Genomic DNA, 17,044 nt, shown 5'->3' with positions numbered 1-17,044 from the left:
ATTTTCTCTCACTTACAGGCAGCGGCAGCAGCAGGGTCCACATAGATCACAGAGCAGCACAGGCAACAGAAGACTCAGCCTCCAGGCCACCAATGGCTGAGATGCCATTTAAAGAAGACCCATTGCAGCATTCGCATGCACTCTCCGCAAGCGCAGAGACACACACCCTCTGGTGTGTCATAGTTCGAGATAAGGCTTGAGGTCAGATTCTGGGGAACACCTCACTCAGCTTGCGGGTGACTGCTGGAGAACAAGCACCTGCTGAGTCAGAGTAAGATACTTGGTCTCTGGAAATGGCTATCACAAACAAGCTGGAGATTCAAGGACAGACAGTAGAACATCAGGCAGAGTTCAGAGAGGCGGCCTTTGCTGTAATTTCCCTGTGAAACTCAGAGCAACTTCTGGCACCAGTTGCAACACAATCTTGGTGATTCCTTGCCCCCAACAGGTTAAAAATCCCACAGACAGCAATCTTTAGAAATCACTGAACTAGAAAGGACTTCCCCTTTTATGCTGCAATATTGCTGTTAAACCACCACCAACCAGCCCCTACAAAGTAACACCTTGGTTACAAGACATAATTGGATTTGAACAACATGCTGAGACATATTTACTGTTGAACAATGATTGTGGAAAGCTCTTGTTTTTGTCAAGTTAAATTTTTCCTTATGATAAAATTTCCATAATCTTAGCCCAGATTTTATAGTAGTAATGATATGAAACAGCCAATGTTTAGTCCACTAAATGTGACAGCAACTTTCAAAGTCTACACATGCATAGTATAGCGTGGTTATTGAGAAGTTACTGTCAATGACTGTACACTGTCTCAGAGGGTGATGACCCCCCAACACTGCAATCAATAGGAAACCAATTACACTATTATTCTCACTGTAAAAACCCTTGAAAAAGTTACACCATGTAAAATGAAGTGTAACTGGACATTTAACAGCATACACACTTTATAATTACTCATTACCACCCTTCCCGACTTTGTAAAGCTAACTTCACCTATGTGCAATGTCAAATTTCTCTATAATAATAAGTAAAATACCACATTTTTAAAATAAAACTTGTTTTGAATGCATGTTTACCTTTATTTCAACTTCTTTAATTCCACAATTCGATTACGTTTACTTTAGCAATGGAAAAGGATAGGTATATACCAAAGGGCAAGAGTTATAGCTGGGGGAAAGGAAATTATGATGCGATTAGGCGAGATTTAGCTGGCATAGGTTGGGGAAGGAAACTGCAGGGGATGGGCACAATTGTAATGTGGAACTTGTTCAAGGAACAGCTACTACGCGTCCTTGATAAATATGTACCTGTCAGGCAGGGAGGAAGCAGACGTGTGAGGGAACCGTGGTTTACTAAGGAGGTTGAATCTCTTGTGAAGAGGAAGAAGGAGACTTATGTTAAGATGAGACGTGAAGGCTCAGTTAGGGCACTTGAGAGTTACAAGTTAGCCAGGAAGGACCTAAAGAAAGAGTTAAGAAGAGCCAGGAGGGGACATGAGAAGTCTTTGGCAGGTAGGATCAAGGAAAACCCTAAAGCTTTCTACAGGTATGTCAGGAGTAAAAGAATGACCAGGGTAAGATTAGGGCCAGTCAAGGGCAGTAGTGGGAAGTTGTGCGTGGAGTCTGAAGAGATAGAAGAGGCACTAAATGAATATTTTTCATCGGTATTCACACTGGAGAGGGACAGTGTTGTCGAGGGGAGTACTGAGATGCAGGCTGTTGGACTGGATGGGATTGATGTTCATAAGGAGGAGGTGTTAGCTATTCTGGAAAGGGTAAAAATAGATAAGTCCCCTGGGCCGGATGGGATTTATCCGAGGATTCTCTGGGAGGCTAGAGAGGAGATTGCAGAGCCTTTGGCTTTGATCTTTGTGTCGTCATTGTCTACAGGAACAGTGCCAGAAGACTGGAGGATAGCAAATGTTGTCCCCTTGTTCAAGAAGGGGAGTAGGGACAACCCTGGTAATTATAGACCGGTGAGCCTTACTTCTGTTGTGGGCAAAGTATTGGAAAGGATTATAAGAGATAGGATTTATAATCACCTGGAAAGGAATAATTTGATTAGGGATAGTCAGCACGGTTTTGTGAAGGGTAGTCGTGCCTCACAAACCTTATTGAGTTCTTTGAGAAGGTGACCAAAGAGGTGGATGAGGGTAATGCGGTTGATGTGGTGTATATGGATTTCAGCAAAGCATTTGATAAGGTTCCCCATGGTAAGCTTTTGCAGAAAATACGGACACATGGGATTGAGGGTGATTTAGTGGTTTGGATCAGGAATTGGCTAGCTGTAAGAAAATGAAGGGTGGTGGTTGATGGGAAATATTCATCCTGGAGTTCAGTTACTAGTGGTGTACCGCAAGGATCTGTTTTGGGGCCACTGCTGTTTGTCATTTTTATTAATGACCTGGATGAGGGCGTGGAAGGATGGATTAGTAAATTTGCGGATGTCACTAAAGTCGGTGGAGTTGTAGACATTGCGGAGGGAAGTGGCAGGTTACAGAGGGACATAGATAAGCTGCAGAGCTGGGCTGAGAGGTGGCAAATGGAGTTTAATGCGGAAAAGTGTGAGGTGATTCACTTTGGAAGGAGTAACAGGAATACAGAGTACTGGGCTAATGGTAAGATACTTGGTAGTGTGGATGAACAGAGGGATCTGGGTGTCCATGTGCATAGATCCCTGAAAGTTGGCACCCAGGTTGATAGGGTTGTTAAGAAGGCGTACGGTGTGTTAGCTTTTATTGGTAGAGGGATTGAGTTTCAGAGCCAGGAGGTCATGCTGCAACTGTACAAAGCTCTGGTGCGGCCGCATTTGGAGTATTGTGTTTAGTTCTGGTCGCCATATTATAGGAAAGATGTGGAAGTGTTGGAAAGGGTGCAGAGGAGATTTACCAGGATGTTGCCTGGTATGGTGGGAAAATCGTATGAGGAAAGGCTGAGGGGCTTGAGGTTGTTTTCGTTAGAGAGAAGAAGGTTAAGAGGTGACTTAATAGAGGCATACAAGATGATCAGAGGATTAGATAGGGTGGATAGTGAGAGCCTTTTTCCTCGGATGGTGTTGGCTAGTACGAGGGGACATAGCTTTAAATTGAGGGGTGAGAGATATAGGACAGATGTTAGAGGTAGGTTCTTTACTCAGAGTAGTAAGGGCGTGGAATGCCCTGCCTGCAGCAGTAGTGGACTCGTCAACATTAAGAGCATTCAAATGGTTATTGGATAAACATATGGATGATATTGGAATAGTGTTGATTAGAGGGGCTTTAGATTGGTTCCACTGGTCGGCGCAACATCGAGGGCCGAAGGGCCGATACTGCGCTGTAATGTTCTATGTTCTATGTTCTATCATTATTATTTATTTTGCAAGCTGAAATTTTATATTAAAGGATATTAAATGCTTTGAATTTCCAGATGTGCTGGATGTGAGTACTTCAATGTGATTTGCTCCTTACATTGTGTACATTACTGCTGCTGCACTTCACTCATTCTCTTGACTTGAACTGCTTTCAGACAAGGGAAGAAAATGCTATACCTTCTTCAAGATTAGTGGTGAGCGTCCTTGCTTTGTCACTGACCATAAAATCCAGGCCAATGTTTTGTTTTACGTTTATTATATTTCAGCTTGTAATAGCAGCATCTCAATCTTTATTTCAATCTCTAAAATGTATTTTTACCAAAGGGTAATCAGTGCATTTTACTTCCTGCTTTGCTGTCTGTGAGAATTCTTGAGTATGTTTGGCTGCTTATCCTCTTACTGTCGCTGGATGCCTGGGGAATCTCCTTGACTTGGTGTTAAGAGTTAAATTAGTATCAGAAAAGGGGAGATTCACACCTTAGCCAGTTTTTTCTAGGCAGTTTGTCTACCTCCTCTTCAATTGTTCCCCAGTATCCACAGTCTTTTTAGCTCAGAGATCCAGATTTCTACAGCATTGCTGTGAAAAAGTTCTTTCTGAATTTTCTCGTGAATGGCCAGGCTCTATTTTTAACAAATGTCAATCCTTTGTAAATACCATTCTATCAAGGTGAGCCTCCATTAACTGGACAGTTCAAGTCCTAACATGACAGGGCAAGTCTAACCCTAACAGTGCACATCAAATTGAGATCAATCATCACAATAGGGTTTATAAACTGGGTAAGTCTGAGACAGGAGAGTGTACAGCAGTTTCATGTGGGAAATTGCTGCTGAAAGGAACAGCCCAAATGAGGCCACAGAACAGCCTGTCTTCCTTCTCTGACACAAACTCCATTTTCTCACCACTGATACTCATGCATCTCCAGGACAGCGATTTGAGTCTGAACCAGATTGGTAATATTCTCTTTGGCATTTTTGACCCCAAAATGAACTTTCAGCCACATTTTCACACTATCATTGAGACCATTCATCTCCACCTCCCTCACATCACCCAACTCCACCTCCCTCACATCACCCAACTCCACCTCTCTCACATCACCCAACTCCACCTCCCTCACATCACCCAACTCCACCTCCCTCACATCACCCTTCTCCACCTCCCTCACATCACCCAACTCCACCTCTCTCACATCACCCAACTCCACCTCCCTCACATCACCCTTCTCCACCTCCCTCACATCACCCAACTCCATCTCCCTCACATCACCCTTCTCCACCTCCCTCACATCACCCATCTCCACCTCCCTCACATCACCCAACTCCACCTCCCTCACATCACCCAACTCCACCTCCCTCACATCAGCCTTCTCCACCTCCCTCACATCACCCATCTCCACCTCCCCCACATCACCCAACTCCACCTCCCCCACATCACCCAGCTCCACCCCCCTCACATCACCCATCTCTACCCCCCTCACATCACCCATCTCCACCTCCCTCACATCACCCATCTCTACCTACCTCACATCACCCAACTCCACTTCCCCACACCACCCAACTCCACCTCCCTCACATCACCCAACTCCACCTCCCTCACATCACCCATCTCTACCTCCCTCACATCACCCAACTCCACCCCCTTCACATCACCCAACTCCATCTCCCTCACATCACCCATCTCCACCTACCTCCCTCACACCACTCAACTCCACCTCCCTCACATCACCCAACTCCTCCTCCCTCACATCACCCTTCTCCACCTCCCTCACATCACCCATCTCCACCTCCCTCACATCACCCAACTCCTCCTCCCTCACATCACCCTTCTCCACCTCCCTCACATCACCCATCTCCACCTTCCTCACATCACCCAACTCCACTCCTGACTCAGCTCTTCACTTGTTCATGCCTTTGTCACCTCCAAACTTGACGATTCAAATTCACATTCTGCCCTCTGTAACCTTGAGGTCATTCAAAATTTTACCACCTATTTCTTACCTTGCACCAAGTCCCCATCATCCATCACAGACCAAATCAGCTCCCACTTAAGCCACACCTTGATTTTAATTTTCTCATATTTTCCTCAAATCCCTCCACGGTCTTCCCATCCACAGGTCGAGCTTTTCGGGGACAGGGGTTGTAGCAAGCCAGCCAAAAGCCCATTGATTTTCAGCAGAACTGGTACCATACCACCAAAAGCCAAGAAATCTATCCCACTCTTCCTGTCTGCCTCTCCTCTCTCACAGTTGTTAGCATTTAGAATATTTTTCTGTCAACAATTGAGAGGTTTTGAAACTTTTCATCAGTAGTATATCTGGTGGATTTCCAAGGTATTCCATGAAGATTCCTATAAATGCCGTCAAATTGCTGTCAGGAGGCTAAGTGCACAGTAATGGCTGCTTGTGCAATCAAAAATTTCCATTGCTTTGTGAGCCAGGCAGGAACCCAGAAATCCTGCCTCAAATTAAAGAACCTTTAAAGTTAATTTATTAGTCACAAGTAAGGCTCACATTAACACTGCAATGAGGTTACTGTGTAATCCCCCTAGTCGCCACACTCCGGCGCCTGTTTGGGTCAATGCATCTAACCAGCACATCTTTCAGACTGTGGGAGGAAACCGGAGCACCCGGAGGAAACCCACGCAGACACGGGGAGAACATGCAAACTTCACACAGACAGTGACCCAAGCCGAAAATCGAACCCAGGTCCCTGGCGCTGTGAGGTGGCAGTGCTAACCACTTGACGCCCCACAGCCCCTCCTTGTCAAAATGCTGGTCAGATAGAAATAAAACCTCAGATATGAAGATAGATTGGAGAAGTTAGGACTGTTTTCTTTGGCAAAGAGAAGGCTAAGAGATTTGTTAGAGGTGTTCAAAATCATGAGGGGTCTGGAGAGAGTAGGTGGGGTGAAACTGTTCCCGTCATGAAAGGATCAAGAACGGAGGAGGCACAGACTTGGAAAAAGAAGCAAAAGAAATCTAAGAAATACTTGTTCATGCAGCGAATGGTTACAGGATGCACTGTCGGACAGTGTGGTGGAGGTAGGTTCAATCCAGGCATCCAAAAGGGAATTAGATTGTTATTTACAAGGAAGAATGTGCGGGTTATGGGAAGAAGGTGGGAGAATGGCACTTAGTTAGTTGTTCGTTCAGAGAGCAGGTTGCAGACATGATGGGCTGAATGGGCGCCCTGTTGCAAAATTTCTGTGAAATTTCTGGCCTTTTCCATTTGGTTTAAAATTCTATTTGTGTATTTTGGTGAGGGGTCAGGGTGGGGAGGGGAGGGTTGGCTGGTGGAGGGGAAATGTGCTAATATCAAGAAAAAAAACATCAAAGCTAGATTTCCCTATGTACCGAGTAAGTGGTCAGGGTCAGATTGGGTGAGATTTACACTGGCACTTTCAATGGCGCATGGTGGCACAGCGGTTAGCACTGCTGCCTCACAGCGCCAGGGACCTGGGTTCAATTCCGGCCTCAGGTCACTGTCTGTGTGGAGTTTGCATGTTCTCCCCTTGTCTGCGTGGGTTTTCTCCGGGTGCTCCGGGTTCCTCCCACAGTCCAAAGATGTGCGGGTTAGGTTGATTGGCCATGCCAAATTGCCCCTTAGTGTCAGGGGAATTAGCAGGGTAAATATGAGGGTTAAGAGAATAGGGCCTGGGTGGGATTGTGGTCGGTGTATACTCAATGGGCCGAATGGCCTCCTTCTGCACTGTAGAGTTTCTGTGATTCCACGAACTCCATAGTTAATATGAACTATTTGTTTTGATTTAGAGCTCATCACAGGTACAGAGGGAACTCCTTTTAGGGAGTTCACCATTGGAGTAAAGCTTCAGAGGCATGGCAGCATGGCCGACAGGAGAGCACCAGGGAAAAAGGGGACCTCGGATGGGAGGAGGATGCGATGGTGTTGGCCGGAGCACCAAAAGCTTTTCAACTGAAATCAAAGCCTAGCCCAGAAATCTGGTTGCCTTCACTTGGTGAGTTTTGTCAATTTTTTTACTCAGCCACCAAGTGGAGCACTGTAGCAGTCAGACACCATCGAAGTGCACTTTCTGCAGTGAGAGAATGCATAGCTGAAGAAGGAAGAGTTCCAGTGAAAAGCAGTCATGAGAATCTAGATGGAGGAAATCAGATCAGGGCAGATTCTTCAGGAAGAAAAGTAAGAAAATGTTTTCTGAAAATCATATCAGCATGTAAAATATTACTTGCTATTGCAATAGCTGCTTTTTAGAACTGTTGCACTTTACATAGGTTTATTCCTTTTTAAATGAACCTGTTTTACAGTTTCAACTTGGATTCTGATCTGAGACATCTGGTGTGCATATTCATAAATAGGGATCTGCTGTTTTTGAGAAACCAACTAAAAGTACTCAAGATCAGGGTGCTGTGTTGAATCTGAATCAATGTTGACTGATCAGGCTTGTACTTGCAGGACGAAAGTTTCCTCACCAAGGGGGGAAATAGGAACTGGGACTGTCTTCAGGCCCCAAACCAGCCTTGGGCAGGAAGCTAATTAAAGTCCAAATTTTGATGTGGGTGAATGCTTAATTGGCCTGGACACAGGTTCTCTGTCCAATTAAGGGTGGTGGGCAGAAAACGCTTGGCTACTGTACAAGGTAAATAATGGAAGGATGCCTTAAGCCATATTTGAAAAAAACCTTTAATTAAATGACAGAAAATGCAGGTAAGCCACCACTCACTCTCACACAGTTCTTTCACTTTGCTGATGATCAAGAGTGGACTGATGGGGCAGTAATTGGCTGGATTGGTTTTGGCATGCTTTTCATGGACAGGACATACCTGGGCAATTTTCCACTTTATTGTGCAGATGTCAGTGTTGTAACTGTACTGGAACGACTTCGCTAGTGACGTGGCTTGTTCAGGAGCACAAGTCTTCGGTACTACAGTTGGAATGTTGTTGGGGTGCATTTCTGTATCCAATGCTCTCAGAAGATTCTTGTTATCAGATGGAGTGAATTGAATTAGCTGATGAGTGGCTTCTATGATGGTGGGGACCTTAGGAGTAGGCCAAAATGGAACATGTATTTGTCACTTTTAGATGAAGATGGTTGCCACAAATGCCACAGCATTTCTACTGACCTATCCCTTAACTTTGATCATTTCAAAAATTTGTTAATGTTATGCACCAATGATATTCTTGGGGGACTAAGTGGTTTGTACTACTGGCTCTAACAGCTTTAGTGTGGCATACATCCTGAGATAGGAGCAGGGGCAGTTGACGTAATGGAGGCAGCAGCAATTGATCTTTGTGGTTGAGAGGATAGACAGGGTCAGTCGGATGCTCGGCTGATAGATCCCTCCTGTAGGAGCCAGGGACTTTCAACGGCAACCAGCAGACTATATGACAGAGATTTAACCTCAATGGGGCTCCATAAAATGGCTGCGGTGGGGTTGCCAGTGTTTCTCCAGCCAGTGAATGGTCTCTGGGCTGTGACCATTAAATCCTGCCCTTTGTGACTAAAAGGCGAATGCTACCATCTTGGGCCGCAGACAATGCTTTGAGAAACAGGAGGGGTCGTGGTTGAGTACTTGAGGGATTTAGGAGGTGTGAAGTCACAGCTGGAGATGTTTTAGCTATGATTGAACTGGTAAAAATAGAAACACTGAAAGCAATCTCACTGACTGAAATGAAGTGTGATGTTGCATGAGGATGGTAGAGAGTGACCCTTCCAAATATTGCAAAAACCTCAGAGAATTTGAAAAGTTAATACACCATAGTCACCCTTATCACAATCTTTTATGGCTCAGGCATAAACATGGCCAACCAAATCAACCAATAACTTCAATAAAACTACTTAATTAAAACAGTACAGTATCATTCACAGGAGGTAATGACCAAACTTTATCATAGTCTAGTCAGATCATATGCTGAATAGTGTGTTTAGTTTTGGTTGCTTAGAAACAAAAAGACCTTAGTGTTCTGGAAGCAATGCAGAAAGTGTCAAAAGATTGAATTGTGAGAAAACACCAGAGAAAATTATATTTCTCAGCCTGGAAAGGATTTTATTGGGAGTGGATCATCAGTAGTATATAAGGTTGTTATAGTTATATAGTAAAGCTTCAACTTGAACATTAAATTAAACTGTGGGTGTGGGAACACAGGAACATAGGAGCAGGAGTAAACCATTCAACCCCTTGAGTCTGTTTCTCCAACTAGATCATGGCTGATCCTATATCTCAATGGCATTTTCCTGTGCTATCTTGATTGTATTCAATGACAAAACTTTCACAGCCCTCTGAGATAGAGAATTCCAAAGATTCGATACCTTATGAATGAAGAAGCTCCTTCTTATCTCCGTCCTAAATAGCTTGCCCCTTATTCTGAGACTCTGTCCCCTGGTCCTGGACCCTCAGCCAGAGGAAATATTCCTAATGCATCCATCTTGTCTAGCCTTTTAAGAATTTTGTGAGTTTCAATTAGATCATCTCTCGTTCTTCAGAACTCTGGAGAACACAGACCCTGTCTCCTCAATCTCTCCTCAGAGGTTAGTCCTGCCATCTAAGGGATCAGTCTGGTGAACATCCACTGCCCTCCTTCTATGGCAAGTATATCCTTCCTTAGGTAAGAGGACCAAAACTATAGTCAGTACTCCAGGTGTGGTCTAATTGAGGTTCCATACAATTGAAGCAAGCTATATTTACTATTGCATTCAAATCTTCCTACAATGAAGGCCAACATACAATTTTCCTTCCTCATTGCTTGCAGCATCCTCATCTTAGCTTTCAGTGACATATGCACAAGTACATCCAGGTACTTTTGGATATCAACACCTTTCAATCTCTCACCATTTCAGAAATACTCTGCACTTCCATTCCTCCTGATACTTATTCGCATTACATTCCAACTGTCATATTCTTGCCCATTCATTAAGCCTATTCAAATCCCCTTGAAACCTTTCTGCATCCTTCTCATGACACACATTCCCACTTAATTTTGTGTCATCCACAAAGTTGGAAATATTACATTTGGTCCTCCCATCCAAATCATTGATGTAGTTTGGGTGTGGCACAAGAAGACACATGATCAAGCCACTGAAGGTGAATTTTCAGATAAGGTAATTAGCTATCATCCATGAGCCACCATAGGTATCTCTCTCTCTCTTGGAGATGGCTACATAACTTGAGGGGCACATTTGAATCCAAGCACAGGACAAGGCAAAGAGGCAGTGCTCCATGAATTAACACAGCCGGTATGGGGATTGAAGCCACACCATTGGTGTAATTCTGTATCTAGCCAACTGAGAAATAGCTTTAGGATAGCTAACGAAAGAATCTCCTTCATACAGAGTGATTAACATGTGAAATAGATTCCAGATATAGTAGTAGAGGAATCAATTGCTTTCTGCATTGGGGGAGCGAGGGGGCTATAACCTTTCTGCAACTTGGAATCAAGATAGGTTGAATAGCCTTCCTCATCCATATCTATCTAATGAACCTTGTCTCCTTTAGTGCCTCGAATATAAATAAGCTGTTTTGACTAGATCTGCATTTCTCCGTGTTGTTGATTCTCTTCACTTTGTTGCTACTCCAAACATTTCTTGGCATAATATAAGAAAGTGTAACATGCCAGAGGTGGAAAGGAAACATACTCTTGTGTAAACAATGTGACACGATGTGGAAGGTTTTATGATGTATAGAGTTCCCATTTAGGCAATGCAAGCTGGCTCAGGTGCCATCCTGTGATAATTTACAATTATGAGAACATAATAATAAATTCAAATTAAACAATTCTTTCATTTAACAGGCCTGTTGGATCTTGCAGTTTTACAAACTCAGTTTTCTAAGACCTAACTTGCATTTCCAGCTTCGACATTTTATTAGCAAGTTTAAATCTCCTGGAAGGATTCCAGTACCTCAGGCACTGAAGTGATCTAAGGCAAAGGTAATTGCCTCCAAATGTGGGAGAAGTATTCACTTCTACATAAACTGCCTGTCTTTTTCAAACTTATCATTTAGAACAAAAGAAGTTTCTTTGAGCTCTTATACAAAGGTGTGTGCTTTGCTAATCCTTAAATTACCCGCAGAAGAAAAGTGGACAGCGTTAGACTATCAACTGACAATGAACGTGAGTAAACTTTGCATTCTATCAGCCTAATTTGTGGGTTGACCTAATTTCGGGTTGAAATTGTGATTTTTTTTGAGAATATGGCATATTTGTCTAAAGTGCCTGATTAATAATGGGTCTCACCAATCATCAATTTCAGTTTGCCGTGTGTTGCAACCTGGTTCAATATGCCAATCCCACAGGTTTTGCCACATTCGCTGCGTTAAACCCTCTGCTTTTTCATTGCAAGATATTCAAGATTTGATGATGAAAAGGAGTGGCACGGTGGCACAGTGGTTAGCACTGCTGCCTCACAGCGCCAGGGACCCAGGATCAATTCTGGCCTCGGATTACTGTCTGTGCGGAGTCTGAACATTCTCCCCATGTCTGGGTGGGTTTCCTCCAGGTGCTCTGGTTTCCTCCCGCGGTCCAAAGATGTGTGGATTAGGTTAATTGGCCATGCTAAATTGACCCTAGGGTCAGGGGGATTAGCAGGGTAAATATGTGGGGTTATGGGGATAGGGCCTGGGTGGGATTGTGGTCGATGCAGAGTTGATGGGCTGAATGTCCTTCTTCTGCACTGTAGGGATCCTGTGAATCTTTTCAAGGCCCTTTACTGCTCGAATTATTGATGCCTTTGCTTCTGTTTAGATTTCTCTCCCGCTCTTACTGACCAGCCTGTCTGTCTTTTCTGCTATCTAAGCTGCTCTGATTCATTTGTTACTCTGGCTTTCTCAACTGTCTATTGTCTCTTCATATTCTGTGCAAATCCCAGTCAACTCTCACCTGTTACAGATCTTGAACTTCAATTTTCTCCATTGACTTTGGGCATCACTGTTCTTCCTCTCCAACGTTCCTCACCAACCTAGTTTATGATCCAATTCCTCACAGTGTCCAACTTCAATCATTTCAATCCCAGGGTGTTGCTGCAGGAGTTCCTCAGGGTGGTGCCTTAGGCACCACCAACTTGAGTTGCTTCATCAATGACTTCCCCTCCACCATAAGGTCAGAAGTGAGGATGTTTGCTCATGATTGCACAATGGTCAGCACCATTTGTGACTGCTTAGATCCCAGGGAAGAATTTTTAAAAATGATGGGCACCATACAAATGTGCATTTCCTCTTTCTTTAACTGCCCTCTTGATCAAAGAATACCACATGATTCCAAAAATGTAAGGAGAGAAAAGGAAGCCAGATTACATTTGTGATAGCCGTGTCAATAAAAGATAATGGTGATGTGTGCTTTGTCTTCCTATATCAGCAGCGGAGCTGGCGAATTGTTGGCACATACATAACGGGACAGTTTGTAATTTCCCGAATGAGTTGCGTTTTTTAAACATGGTTCCACTACCCGAACCAAATTGTGTTATTTAGTGAATCACAGCAAACTGGATAAATCAAGCTCACTTTCATTTTGGAACAGCTGAATTCAGTTCAGCTTACATCTCCACTTCTGTCACACAATTGAAACAACTCTGAATACTACTTTGCTGAAATCAAAAATAATCTCAGCTGCCTTTAGTCGACTATTGGGTATCTCTTGAGTTCAATTAGTGTTTGATAATCAGATGAAATGTGAATAAAATGAGATTTGGAATGTGAATTCTACCTTTATTTCTGACTTTATGCCCTCTGAAAATTACTTCAAATAAAGCACTCCAGGGGGCACTGTAGTATAGTGCATTTATATATTCTGGTTGACACAAAAGCTTCATTGAAAGTTGTCCTAAAAACAAGTAGCAGACAATGTATTGAGAATATGATTAATGATTATGGCATTATGTTTTATCTGTTAAATTTATCTTTTCTTGGAGTGATGAGTTATGGACTGCGATGGCTGAATGAAAATTTAGTTTAGATTTCTCTTCTAAATGTTATTTTTCATGGTCCTATTGGGCAACAAGTTAATAAGAACTGTAATTTCACTTGCTTTGTAGAATCATAGAATCTCTTTATTTATGGGATGTGTGCTTCACTGCATTTGTCCATCCCCAATTTCTCTTGAACCAAGTGGCTTGCTAGAGCACTGATAGAGGGCAGTTAAAGGACAACCACATTGCTGTGCATCCAGGCCAAACCAGGTAAGGGTGGCAGACTTGCTTCCCATAAGGCAGGGCACAAGTGAACCAGATGACTTTTTTGAGAATCGATGATGGTTTCAGTCACCATTACTGAGACTAGCTTTAAATTCAAGATTTCGTACATTTAAATTCCACCAGGTACCATGGTGTGATTTGAAACCATTCCCTGGGTCTCAGGATCACTAGCTTTGTGACATTCCCACTGCACCACCATCATGCCTATGCTAGCTCTTTGAATGAGTTCTCCAATGACTCTTACTCCCCCTGTGCCCCCCCACCTCTCCACCACCCCTATTCTTTCCTTATAGCCTTGCAGTTATTTTCTTTCTCCAATATATATCCAATTTCCTTTTGATCGTCATTATTAAATCTGCTTCCACCACCCTTTCAGGCAATATTCCAGATCATAACACCTTGCTGCAAAAGATTTTTCCACATTGTCCCTCTGGATTTTTTGCTATTTATCTTAAACCTGTACCTTCATAATGTTGAACATATTCATTGAATTTCCCCTTAACCTTATCTGCTCGAAGGAAAATAATCCCTAGCTTCTCTAGTATCTCCAAACACATAACTTGATTTGATTTATTCTCACATGTATTAATATACAGTGAAAAGTATTGTTTCTTGCATGCTATACAGACAAATCATACCATTCATAGAGAAGGAAACGAGAGAGTGCAGAATGCAGTGTTACAGTTATAGCTAGGGTGTAGAGAAAGATCAACTTAATGCAAGGTAAGTCCATTCAAAAGTCTGGTGGCAGCAGGGAAGAAGCTGTTTTTGAATCGGTTGGTACATGACCTCAGACTTTTGTATCTTTTTCCCCATGGAAGAAGATGGAAGAGAGAATGTCCGGGGTGCGTAGGGTTCTTAATTATGCGGGCTGCTTTGTCAAGTCAGTGGGAAGTGTAGACAGAGTCAATGGATGGGAGGCTGGTTTGCATGATGAATGGAAGCCTCATGAACTGCCTCATTACTGGTACTGAGTAGTAGTAAACTGATTCTACACCTTCTCCACTCCCTTGACATTCTTCCTATAGTATGTGTTCAGAACTGGACAAAGTGCTCCAGCTGAGGTATTATTTGTGATTTATAAAGTTTTACCATAACTTATTTGCTTTTGCATTTTGTCTCTAGTTATAAAGCAAAGGATTCCAAATGAAATCAGCCTTATCAGCTTGTCCTGTTATCTTCTGGATGTGAATCACATTAAACAGCAAATTCTTACAATGTGACAAGATTACAAGGTACAGAATTTGAATTATTCACAAAGCCAATAGCTGAGCAGCAAAAAGCCAAGGAATTACAACAATGATTATCCTTCACTTCTGAACTCACGATAGAATTCTGGAATGAATAGCTCAGGGAAATTATATGTCCACCCCCCGTACAAATGTCAGTATTCATTTTTCAAATTTTTACTTTCACCTCTACATAGAGATGTTGACTTATATTGAGGTAGCTGATGATTCATGTCAGGGTACAGTTGATTGAAAATCAGCAGCCTTCCAGGACTTCATTTATGTGGCTATTCTTTGCATGTGATCCTTTACAATGAATCAGAACAAACCATTCTATCCTGTGATCCTATACAATGAATATGGACAGGCTGGTTAATCCAGTGATCATCTACACCTGCAAGGGCTTCATTGCGATACTCTTCTCACTTCATGTTCATACTCCTACTTTCCAGCAAGGTCACTGGATCATGATCAAGAATGGGTGTTTTGGCTGATAGTCAGTACACCTTAACTTAGCTGATATGGCATGACACACTTCCTTTAACAGCATATTGCAACAGGTTCTAGCAGTATTCAGCTAACTCAGTAAATAAAGATATAAGAAAGACGAACATTCCTATCAACCTTTTCACGACACCTGGATGTCTCGAAGTACTTTACAGCCAATTTCAATGCTATTTTGGAACAATATTACATGTTTAAGTGTAAGGATGAACTATAGACTTTCGTAGTGTGTCTGCTTGACATTGCTTTTATCCACCAAGCCATGAGTGGAATCATAATCAATAAATTGAAAAAGGACGTAAATGTGCATTGTTCATCTAAGAATCATATTTATGGCAAATATTGTACTTGATTTATAGGAAAACCACCACTTAACTCAAATTTTCCCACTATTTGGGGGTATGGCAAGCAAATTAAAAGCCAAAACTGCAGCCATGGTCAGAAGTCTGTTCTCAGCATTGTTTCAGTTTATTTACAAAACCATGACTGCTGATGTTTGCTAAAAAATATGAACTGAACTGATTACAACTTAGTTGTAAATCAGCCTCATTAGAGGAGCTAATTTCAGTTAGATTCTCGTCTTGGCCCCAGTATTGCATTCATGCCTAATGGAGCTGTGCTCAGGGAAGAACTGGCTTGTTTTCAATTTGTGTGATTGTTCAAAAAAGCTTTATGCAATGATTGATCGCTTGCTTATTACCTTGAGCTGAAAGCCATTTATTATCAGAAGGCAGTTGTAATACTCCAGAGGCCAGTTAACAAAATCTCTTCAAGTTACAAGATAATTAACTGCATCTACCATTCTGTTTGCCTGTAGTTTCAAAACATTAGACTAGGTCTGAGCAGAGATCTCTGAGTATATTGGCCGGAACTCTACCACCTCACCCACTACAGAATCAGAACGGGCGAGGGTTCAAGAATGGAAATCTCCGTTGGCCTCAGCGGGAATTTCTGGTCTCGCCCGAGCGAGGCCGTAGAATCCTGTCCATTGTGTCACTCTTCAATATCGCTCCATGAAACCAAGGAAGAGATAAGCCAAACTCACAGTGAAAAAAGAAGGTTGTTGAGACACTGGAGAAAGTAAAAATTGACAGAGAGAAAGTATTCAAAAGGTTGGTTGTACTTAAGGTTGATAAGTCATCGGAACCAGATGGGATACGTCCAAGGATGCTGAGGGAGGAAAGATGGAAGCATTGCCCATAATCTTCCATTCCTCCTTAGAATGAGGGTAGTGCCAGAGGACTCGAGAACTGCAAATGTTACACTCTTGTTTAAAAAAGGGTAACAACTTAAACACAGGTCAGTGAGTTGGATCAGTTTAACTTCAGTGATGGGAAAACTTTTAGAAACGAGAATTCAGGACACAATTCACCATCACTTGAACAAGTGTGGACTAAATAGTGAAGGCCACACACATTTGTAAAGAGAAATTGTGTTTAACTCATTTGATCGCGTTTTCTGATTAGGTAACAAAGACCATTGATGAGGGTAATGCAATTGCTGTGCTGTAAATAAATTTCAGAAAGGTGTTTGATAATCACTGTGCAAAGAGACGATGTTTTTGATAAAGTACTGCATAATAGGCTTACCAGCAAAGTTGAAGCTATGGAATGAAAGGAAAGGTGGTGACATTGAAATAAAATTGGCTGACTGATAGGAAACAGTATGGCTGTTTTCTAAACTGGAGGAAGATTAAGGGCGGAATCCTCTATTGTTATGTCTATGTACAGTGCTGGGCATTTCTCCATTACTCCCCCTGTGTTTGCCCTCCTGCCTCCCCCCCACCCTTGCA

This window comes from Mustelus asterias, chromosome 2 (assembly GCF_964213995.1).
Source record: "Mustelus asterias chromosome 2, sMusAst1.hap1.1, whole genome shotgun sequence".
Classification (NCBI taxonomy): domain Eukaryota; kingdom Metazoa; phylum Chordata; class Chondrichthyes; order Carcharhiniformes; family Triakidae; genus Mustelus; species Mustelus asterias.
The sequence above is the reverse complement of the archived record's forward strand: the minus strand, read 5'-3'. Positions refer to the sequence as shown.